Source organism: Medicago truncatula, chromosome 6 (assembly GCF_003473485.1).
Source record: "Medicago truncatula cultivar Jemalong A17 chromosome 6, MtrunA17r5.0-ANR, whole genome shotgun sequence".
Lineage (NCBI taxonomy): Eukaryota > Viridiplantae > Streptophyta > Magnoliopsida > Fabales > Fabaceae > Medicago > Medicago truncatula.
Genome location: NC_053047.1, coordinates 16,387,675 through 16,399,059, shown reverse-complemented (window position 1 = coordinate 16,399,059; position 11,385 = coordinate 16,387,675). Strand labels below are relative to the sequence as shown.

Sequence of the window (11,385 nt, the reverse complement as noted above, 5' to 3'; positions counted from 1 at the left end):
GCATATATTTAAGAGCTCTTATACATCAACCACCTTAGGTGGCATATACTCTTTTACACCCATACATTTGTGACACGTGGCAAAAACATTGAAAGAAAAGATGAAAAAAGGTGATGATATGATATCAAATTACTCAAATGCCCCTAATACATAGGGTGTACATAAGAAGTGTATGAAAAAAGATGTCTACCTATTTTTTTCCTATATTTAAAGAGTTCTGATACGTCGACCAACTTACGTGGACAAACACCCCATACCACTATTAGTTGGCGTATATTTAACAATTTTTTTTTTGGTCTAATCCATGTCATATCAAAAAAAAAATTGTGCTTCTATCCTCTCCTTCATTATTCAGTCCAGTTTCTCTCTCCCCCTGTTCTAGTTTTTCGCCGGCGAGAAGAATTTTGCCTTCAATAACTTTACCTTCTTCAATCAATTCAGTAGGGGGAGAAAGGGGTTATTGATGCTCGCGATTCTCTATCTCTCTTTGTATCACGTCACGTTCGCTCTCGACGGCCTCCAAACTCTATGTTCTTCTCCAATTCTCCGTTTTCAATTCTTGTAAGTTCTGTTACCTTCTTCAGCGCTAACTCCTGATTCATGTTCCATACATAAGGTTTTTAGGGTTTATATTTGCGTTTGTGCCTGTGTTTTTCAATTCCATGTGATTGCATGTGTTCAATGTTCAATGTCAATTCAAATTGAGCTTGTTCAATATTTGATGCTGATTGTAAGTGATTGCGTTTATTCTTGTGGTTTTGTCAATTTCAAATTTGTGAAAGAACACAATTGAGCTAAGGAAATGCTAAGGTTATATGTTTTAATTATTTGTATATCACAAATTATCCTATGAAAACTATATCATTTTAAGCCAACCTATCATGTAAAAATTAGATAACCAAAACAATGAACAATGCGATTACGCCTGAGTAAATGTGGTTACGCCTTTGTAAAATTATGGTTATATGCTTTAGTTAATTTTTTTTTTTATTTATCAAGCAATGAAAAGCATTAAACTGACAGGATTGGGCCTGAACCCTTGTCAAAAGTTATCACATTACAACCTATAATAAGGCAGACCAGAACCATCTATAAGAAACAAATGAAGAATAAAAGATGGAGGGTTATTCCCCCATTGTGATGAGAATGTGGATATGCATCAGTCTTATGCAGAGCTATGGGAAAGAACATGTGTTTTGAAACGTGTCTTGATCCCTTCCTTACTATTGTCCTGTTTCTGCCTAGGACTCTTTTGTTTCTTTTGCTGCTTGCTAGCTTTGGAGGAGCAGGCCTTAACCAAGTTTTCTTCAAAATATTTGTTGCTTCCATCTGTGTTGTCACTGGCAAAGTCTGATTCAGAGTTGTCCTCATCCACTTCATCCCCCCAAAACTTCTTCAGAACCTGAATACTTTTGTTGGCAGCTGCACTATGAAAGATTTGGACATAAGGGGTTGTGGGAGGTCGCTTATCCATGCCCAAAAACTCATAATTGGAGGTGATAGGAATAGGGAAACAAGCTGGTGTCAACACAGGAGTAGCTGCCCAATTAGCAACTAAAGCTGGATCGAAAGCCTTAGGGGCAGACACAGAAGTAACACTATTGTTTAAGGGCCTGGTTTCCGAAGAACAAGGTGCCTTAAAACATGTGTCAGTCAACAAACAGGCAGTCTTTAAAGGAACATCCAATATTCCCATCTGGTTAGAAGCTAACTCTAAAGGAGCATCCAAACTTTCCATCCGGGTATCAACCAACTGCTCTGCAGTGGAAGCATAAATGGTCATATCAGCCTCCCCATGATTGGCCTCAGAATCAGATGACAACAGTTCAAAAAAGTTTTGCAAAAGCGCAGAATTTCCAATCCCTGTGTTCCCATTATCAAACTGAGGTGTTGTATGTGCATTTGTAACTGCTAATCCACGAGTGGTTTCATTCTCAACTGTCAGCAGATCAACAGAGTTGTGCAGTAGTGCAGATTTGTTGATCCTTGCGTTCCCATTTGCAAATTCAGTTGTTGTGTGTGCATTTGTAGAACAGAAAAACTTCTCCTTTTCCAATTGCACTTGATGCTCCTCTAACGCTCCTTCAGACTCATGTTTCTTGTTTTTCATGTTCTTAGTACCATCAATATTCGACTTAGCATGCTGAGATTGAAATTTGGTCTGATGAATCTCTTTAACATATTGCGTTTTTTCATAATTCAGTCTTTTGCATTGTAGTATAGTGTGACGTAGCACCTTACAGTGAGAACAATATGCAGGATGCTTCTCATATTCAACTTTCACAGGAAAAGCAAGGCCTTCCCTTCTCATATATGCTTTAGTTAATTGGTTAGTAGAATTATCATTTTAAGACTATAATTTTAAGGAAATCTATCACTAAAATACCAATTGTGATCAACTTTTAAGTTTCATGCACCGGAATTGCTTTAATTTTATGTTTGCAGATTAGTAAACTTATAGATGAGTAATATTAACACAGAAAAAAAAATATGGTTAGTTTTTGTGAAGCCTGTTAAAGATGAACAATAGTTCACCTCTCACCCATGCTCATTAGTCAAGATTATCTAGTTTTCCCAAATGTATTCCTTTCACATAATTTAGGTGGATAAATAGTAAGAAAGAGATAAAATGTACCTCAAATCTCATTTTTGGATAAAACGTGGTTCCACTTTTGATAAAACTTGCAGCTTATAAAAGAAGTTGTTTATGGTCAGACGAACGTTAAATGTGGTGAACTAGTGTACTTCGATGTTCGTTTGGCCTAAAATGTCATTCTTTTTAAACAGGAAGTTACAGTTAACCATAAATTTGGTCTGTGTGACAACAATCTTTCAGTTGTGTGACCATCATTTTTCCAGATTTTTGAATTTCTTTTCTCAACCATTACACTACCCAGTTGATTTCCCGTGGTAATTCTAGCATTCTCTAGCCGACAAAATGGTTATGTGTATGCTATGAATGTCAATTAGTTTGTTTGATTTCATAAGTGTTTTGTGTTTTTGTTAATGCCTTTCCCTATATGTCGCCTTTGAAATTCGTGTTTATTACAGTTACGTCTCAGGCAAGAATGTAAGTCAAAGTATATTACTAAAGTCAACAAGAAGCTTAACAAACTTCAAAGGTCTGAATGTCAGAAAACACCATTTAAATGAAGGTGTCGAGGAGGACGTCTCCATGGATGAGATTGAAAGGGTTGTTGAAAGGGAGGTGGCAAATGTATCAGATGATGAAGCACATCATGCATCAAATTTGTTGACTATAATTAAGGACAAGCCAAGAAACCGTGTAAAAAGTGGATTTCTGCATTCATCGCGGGTGAAGGATGGACGCATAAAGAAGATGATTTAAATTAGTGTAGTGTTTTGATATGATTGTAATGTAGAATTTTTTTGATGCTATTTTTTAATTAGTAGGACCATGTCGCATCTGTAATATTAATGGAAACACCATATGTTGTTAGTTACTAACATTGTTGAACTATCCTGCAGTTTAATGAGTCACTCTACATGTTATGTAATATATATTGTTTTTTGGGAGGTTTTGTGTAACCACATTTTTTAAGACGCGTGAGCACAATTTTTTAGAAATTAGAACTTGTCCGTCTTTAGGCGTGATAAACTCGCAGATTGTAAAAGAAGTTATTTATGGCCGGAAAGGCTTATAGTGTAGTGATCAAATTATATTATGTGTTCGATTCGCTTAAAACAAGATTATTTATACTTGGGAAAGATAAACTAGCCAAATGTATGGTTTGTGTAACCACATTTTTTAAGGTGCGTGACCACTATTTTTTCAGAAATTAGAACTTGTTCGTCTTTAGGCGTGATAAACTCGCAGATTGTAAAAGAGGTTATTTATGGTTGGAAAGGCTTTTAGTGCATTGATCAAATTAGATTATGTGTTCGATTCGCCTAAAACAAGATTATTTATACTCCAGAAATATAAACTAGCCAAATATATGGTCTGTGTGACCACATTTTTTAAGGTGTGTGACCACTATTTTTTCAGAAATTAGAACTTGTCCGTCTTTAGGCGTGATAAACTCGCAAATTGTAAAATAAGTTATTTATGGTTGGAAAGACTTTTAGTGCACTGATCAAATTAGATTATGTGTTCGATTCGCCTAAAACGAGATTATTTACACCTGGGAAAGATAAACTACCCAAATATATGGTCTGTGTGATCACATTTTTTAAGGCGCGTGACCACTATTTTTTCAGAAATTAGAACATGTCCGTCTTTAGGCGTGATAAACTCGCAGATTCTACGAGAAGTTATTTATGGTTGGAAAGGCTTTAAGTGCAGTGACCAAATTAGATTATGTCTTCGATTCGCCTAAAACGGGATTAGGTATCCTGGGAAAGATAAACTAGTCAAATATATGGTCTGTGTGAACACATTTTTTAAGATGCGTGACCACTATTTTTTCAGAAATTAAAACTTGTCTGTCTTTAGGCGTGATAAACTCGCAAATTCTAAAAGAAGTTATTTATGATAGGAAAAACTTTTAGTGCAATGATTCAAAATATTTGGCACACAAGTGATATTTTTACCCTTAGTTAAAATCAAGAAGCCAAATATATGGAATATTCATATACTTGTAAGTTGTAACAACACAAGTAACTTACAATTATTTAAGCAAATGATAAAATTACGTCCTAACTGTTCCATCTGAAACTCCTCTAATAGAATCTGAATACTGAGAAGGGAACAACACATTATCATAAAGAAGACCAGCAACAGCTGCACCAACCAAAGGACCAACCCAATAGACAGCTTGATTCCTGAATGTTCTAACAAGTGAAGCAGAACCAAAAGCACATGCATGGTTGATTCACCCACCAGAGAATGGACCTGCTGCTAACACACTTGCTCCTGCTATTAAACCAATGACAAGTGTTCCTGTTGAACTTACTTGACCACGCCTAGTGTCCATTGCATCATAAATTGTGTACACCAACACAAATGTTAGTATACCCTCTAATATTGATGCTCCAAATCCTGCCATCTCTTCTGCAATTGAATATGTTGGCACATGCTGCAAAAAATATACAAGAGTGTATGGGCCATTATTGCATAAGTACTAAAAAGATGTGCAGGTCCTGATAAGAAATCTCACTTCATTCATTAGTGAATCAAGGGTAACAAATCTCACTTCACTTACAATCCATTCTTTAAGTAAAACTTCAGTGGACTAATCATCATATCATGCATTTTAATGTGAACATAAGAGTATGAATTTTCATATTAGAACGTACCATGAACCGAAATAACGTACCGACTATGCATACCCCCCACGTACCGAATTGTTTTGAGGGTTTGATGCTTCATAGTCTTCAATGTCATAACATTAGCTAACAACACACTTGTACTCTCTTGATTTTCTTCCATATTCTGAAATTTATAGTGTAGCTCTTGTTTTTTCATCAACAATTTTAAAATACACACATTACATCATCAAAGCACTAACATCTACAACTAAACAACTATTGATTGACAAGAATACGATGACAAGTTAATGTAACCGATTTTTAACTAAAGTGTAAATTACAGATAACCAAATAAGCGAACAATATAACCATAATTTGTCAAAGACGTAACCATTTTTTCCCTGCATTTAAAATTGGTCGTCATTCTCATATCCGAGCTAACAACATAAAATATGATGCCCTTAATAATCTGAAGTACATGGATGGTGGTAACTTTGAATGTCTCACTGACAAATTGGCTTGAATTGATTTTTTTTTTGCACATGTAAGTTAATGACCAAATAAATGAACAACATACCATAATTTGTCAATGTCATGACAACAATTCTTTCATACGTTCAAAATTGGTTGTCTTTATGTGTTTCGACTTCACATTAGATATTAGAATGTCTTTAATAACCCAACCATGAATTTGCACAGGTCTGTTCCGAATAATCCTTGCAAATTGAAAATATACAATTTTTTAGAAGATCTAGAACAATACCTGCAAATTGAAAATATACAATTTTTTTAGAAGATCTAAATTAGCATCAATTTTCAGAGATTAGATATTGCAAAGAAAAGAAGAAGTTTCATGGGGTAAAGGTTTAAAATAAAGTTTGGTTTAGAATTTTCCCACTTACTATCAAAGAACCACTCCTTGCAATTTTCAGAGATTAGAATTTTCCAGTTATGGTGGTGACCGGTGATGAAGGTGGTGGTGGTGGCGGCCGACGAGAAAGAGAGAGGAGGACCAACGGCCGGCCATCAAAGGGAGAGGTGGGGCGAAGGGAAAGGATGCGGCGGTGGCCGGTGGTGGTGGCGGGTGAGTGAGAGGCAGAGTGAGAAGGAGAAGAAAGGTAGATCTAAGAGAGAGAAGAGGGTGAGAAAGAGAAAGCTGTGTGAAATTTCCAAAATACCCATGCCACATAACGGGTGTATATGAGATGTACATGAAAGTGTGTCTACCAATCATCTATATAATATAAATTTAGGACCTATTTCATGTCCCTTTATGGAAATAATTTTCTCTTCTTTTCGTGTTGACATGTGGCACTCTTTCTCAAGCATTTGCATTTTTCCAAGTCTCAACATGTGACACTCTTCTCTCATGCATTTCATATTTAATGCTATCCCAAATTAATTTTTATAACTATTTATATTTATATTTTTGATTTTGATATTATAAATAAATTGCAATATTAACATTCCTAAAAAAACATTATTATGATTATTATTTTTTAGAGAAAAACGTTATTAAGATAGTAACCAGAATAGGCATTGTAGTTTCAAATTAAATTTGTACACATGCATGATTCTATATATTACTTTTTAGAATAGGCCTAATATCTCTTCAAAAATAAAAAGAATAGGCCTAATATTGTGCATAATTTTTTTTAATAATATAATAATTAACTATCGAGATAATAGTAGTAATATATTATTGTTTTCATTATGAATGATGTCTATAAATTATTGGATTTCATAAAATAATACTAATATATTAGAATTTTGCAAAGAAAGAAAATAGTCCTAATTAATATATTATTAACGAGAAGATTAATAAATTGTTTTTTAATTTGTTGGATTACAAATAGTTCTAGCATATATTATTCCTTAAAAACAAATGGTGCTAGCATGTATTTATTATTAATATTACGAAAAATATATATTCATGTAATTCCTCATTAGTCAAAGAAAATTACAACAAAAAATTATTAAATTAAAAATATTTTGAATAAACATTAATTTTTATGAGAATATTTTCCTTAATGAATAATGATGTCTTGAAACAAGTCATTTTATTATAAGATTTTAAATAATAATTAGCTTTAATGAGAAGATTATCCTTAAGGACAAATTTTAATAATAATTGTTATGTATAATGTATTTGATTTTTTATGAATAAATTGATTAATTTGTTTCCTAACTTTTTATAAAAAAAACAAAATATTTATGAATAAAAATAATTTGATCTTTTTTAAAAAATTTAAACCTAAAGAAATTTTTAAAATAATTATATTAACCTTTTTTGAAAAATCGGTCAATTTCATTTTATCACAAGTTGATTTAATTTGGTGATATGGCTTTAATATGTAAGATATGTGTTTTTACCACTAGACTAAACTTTTACAAATTTATTACACTAATCTATTATTTGCTATTTTTTTTTTATGCTACTTCATCTTACTCTTATGAGTGTGTGTGTGTCAAGTTTTATCAACTTGTGATAAAATGAAATGAAAAGGATTTTCAATTTTTTTAATAATACTTATTAGTTTAATCTATTTTTGTATCAAATCTATTAATATTGTTCCTTTATATTATTAACATTAAAAGAGTTTTCTAAAACTTTATTTTGGATATGTAAATATTGATCCAAATTATATTGCATTAAATTTGATTGGATTTTTTTTTCTTCAAAAGATTCATCCAAGTCAAAGTTAGCCGTGTTTGATTTTATATTTGGATCATATGATATTTTGCCTCAAAAACATTTCAAATTAGACTTCAAACATAACCTAACATTGTGATGTCAAAATATAGACTAAGACGGTCAACAACGGAGTTCCTAAATTTGGGTGCTTAATTGGATCCAACAAGTATATTTATAGAATTGTATATGTATTAATGTGCAAGATATATATGCATTAATTCTAATATTTATCATTTTTTACGCAGTTAATAATCTTTAAATAAGCATAAAAAAATCCTATTTTCTTTTTTCAAAAATAAACACATACTTTTATAATCATATTTGAAAATATTCATTGAGGCATATTAAACAACATTTTACATGCTAATATTTGTATTTATATATTAGTTAAAAAATATGGTCAAAGTAAGTTATGTGAATAATGCATATTGTAAAATTGTGAAATGTATTTTGAAACAGATGAAGTATTAATGAATTGTTGAAACTTTGACATGCTGCAATCAAGGATATCTTAAAAATTCACGGTATTCTTTAAATCATTTAAGAATATATAGTAAATTTTCAGTTTTCCATAGTCAATCACCATTGAATAACTTTTAAACCATCATAAAAAAATCCTCTTTTATTTAAAAAATAAAACTCATGAATTAAGAATTAATTGCATTAAAGGTAAACAAATTGTAGAAAATTTAAAATGCTTCAATCAAGGCAGTCACAAAAAACAAATTCAAGGAATATTTTAAATCACTCAATAATGAATATGTATGTCTTCTTCAAAAAAAATATATATGTATGTCTCATTTTCTTATTTCTATTTAATCTTGACCTTCATCCCGTTCTTCAATTCATGTTTCTACAATTCTTGGTAAACAATAAATCATTGAACCATCATTAAAAAAAAAAATCAAACCAGACAAGTTCTCGGAATTAAGAGAATCAATCAAAGTATGAAATAAAAAATTTGGGACAAATAACTTATTTGATATTATGTGGTTGCTAATTTAGAATTCAACGGAAAAAAATTATGGTCAACCTTAAATTTTAAATGAAAGTTAAAAATAAGGTAACTAATTAGTTGTGGAAATTTCTACTATACTTATAAATGATTATTATAGTTTTTTATTTACAGTAATTTCGATTTTTATTGTTTTTATTATTGAAATCATTAAAATTATTTTTTTTTTGGAGGGAGAAATCATTAAAAGTATTGATTTCTATAATCCTAATGTGCATTAAATCAAAATTAAAAAATATATTTTTATCAAAAGATAAAGAATGACAATTGGCTATTTAAATATTTGAGTTTTAATAAGGAAAATAATACATAATAAAAGAGAGTACAACGGGTAGTCTAACTCATATTATACCATGCAAACCATCTCATTCTCCTGAAAAATAAAATAAAAATATACCTGTTTTTTTGTCCTAAAAAATAACCTTTTTTTTAAGTAAAAGTGGGATGAGCACTTTCAATATGTCATTGTTTTTTAATGAATTGAAGAGAGTATCATTAATGAGGGAATTAAAATCAATCAATAGTAAATGACCACTAACATAAGAAATACAATCATTTAATTCCTTCGTCGTTTGTAAGAAAAATCATTCAATAAAAAAAAATTAAATTTAAGCAAACATAAGTTTGTGATCGTCATGGGTATTAAAAAAAGTTAATTATGGATGATGATACTTATTTAAAAAGAAACTAAGCAAACATGCTTCAGCATCCACGCCTACAGGTGTTCACAGGATGAGTCAGTTTTCATTGTAATCTATTACCCGATGCAATCAAGTTTCATTAAGTTTGATCAATAAATAATTACATGTAACTTTTTTTTAAAAAAAATCTTAAAAATATATATAATTAAACGACATTCTATATTATAAAAATTTCAAAACTTGGACTAGATTATACTAATTAAAATTTGAACACTTGAATTTAATTGAAACACTTTAAATCTTTATGACATGGACCAAGTATATAATAGTGTAAACACTGGGTCAATGCGTAGAAGAAACGCATTGTATAGCTCAAATATTATGTTAAATGAGCAAGGATGGATACATCGCTGCCTGAATGCACTAAAAAAATAAGCAAAGGTCTCCACATCTTTGTGAACGAGTGTGGGTAAAGAAGTTAGTTAATGAGAGTATTATCCGTTTTAGAACATGGAATAAAGGTACCCTTACTTGAACATATTTGGAAATAGTTGACGCTATGACTAAAATGAAGATTAATTTTATGTGCCAACAAAAAACTATGTGGGTACGTGAAAAGGCGAAAGAATTAGATAGTTCAAGATTTAAGCATTGATAAACTGGAAAAGTTAGATCGTGAAATGGTGTAGGCATTATTGTGGATAAGGAAATGAAAAAGGATATTGTGGATGTAAAGAGGATGTGAGATTTGATTGTATCCCACAAATTTTTAGTTTAATAAGACATCTTTATTTTTATTTTTTTTAAAGGAAATAAGACATCTTTAATGTTATGAGTGTTTACTCATCTTAGGTAGGTTTGGAAGAATATTCTAAAGTTAAATTTTGGAAGGATTTGAAAGGTTAAATTTAAGATATACCATAAGGAGAAAATGTTTTTCTAGGAGGGGATCTAAATGGGCATGTAAGGAGTGTTTGATAAGTTTTAATGACTTGAATGAGGGTATAGCCTCGGGGACATAAATGCATAAGGTAAATCCATCCTAGATTTTTTTGTTGTCTTTCAATCTTACTTTAGGAAAATAAAAAGGAAATTTATTACATACAAGAGTAAGATTTCATGTTCTCAAATAGATTTATTTCTTATTAGCAATTATGACAAATATTTGTTTGAATTTAAAGTTTTACATGGAGAGACTTTAACTATCCAACATATAGTATTGGTTATGGATGTAAGGGTTAAGATAAGAGCGGAGATGAGAGGCCATGATTGGGAAACAAGGATCAAGTGGTGACATTTAAAGGATCAAGACCAAAGTGTTTTCCTACAAAAGATTTTGAAGGAAGGTTGTGTGAAGCTGCATAGATGCGAAAATGATACGTGGAACAAGATGACATATGAGATTAGAAAAGTAGCAAAAGTGACACAAGAAGAATTAATAGGTTTTGGACCTAGCTAGGAGTAAAGAATCTTGGTGGAACCAAAGAGTTCAAATTAAAGTGAGAATCAAAACAGTACTTCACTAATAAAAAATAGGGATAAGGGTGATACATTTGAAGACTATTACACATTAAGAAATTTAGCACATTCTAACCTTGATGGCAAGGTTGTTTTCGAGGGGTGTGTTTTTAGGATATAGTAAAGGCTGATTAGAGTAGTTTAAGTAGTTAAGAGGTACTTTTTTTAGGATATAGTAAAGAAAAAACTAAGGGTTACTAACTCTATGATACCATTCAACATTTTCTACATTTTTTAGGCTGGTAAATTTAAATATAAAGGATTCTCATATAAAGCTAATATTTTTTCTTTCTTTTCAACGTGCA

General features: G+C 31.1%; 2 long non-coding RNA genes across 5 annotated transcripts; one reads left to right on the top strand and one right to left on the bottom strand.

Annotated features, from left to right (window-relative positions):
* Positions 1-292: 292 nt before the first annotated feature.
* Positions 293-3,537, top strand: LOC112422894 (uncharacterized). 3 transcript variants are annotated; one of them, XR_003013340.2, is made up of 4 exons: positions 293-561; positions 1,246-2,159; positions 2,260-2,329; positions 3,052-3,537. It is a non-coding gene; the product is annotated as an uncharacterized lncRNA (long non-coding RNA). The 3 variants fall into 3 exon arrangements; XR_003013341.2 differs by lacking the exon at positions 1,246-2,159; XR_003013339.2 differs by lacking the exons at positions 1,246-2,159; positions 2,260-2,329 and having other exon boundaries at positions 294-561.
* Positions 3,538-4,538: 1,001 nt separating this feature from the next.
* Positions 4,539-6,408, bottom strand: LOC11446590 (uncharacterized). Of its 2 annotated transcripts, none has more exons than XR_005646657.1 (3): positions 6,114-6,408; positions 5,260-5,974; positions 4,539-5,039 (listed from the first exon to the last, which is right to left on the bottom strand). It is a non-coding gene; the product is annotated as an uncharacterized lncRNA (long non-coding RNA). The 2 variants fall into 2 exon arrangements; XR_003013040.2 differs by having other exon boundaries at positions 4,539-5,395; positions 5,789-5,974.
* Positions 6,409-11,385: the final 4,977 nt, after the last annotated feature.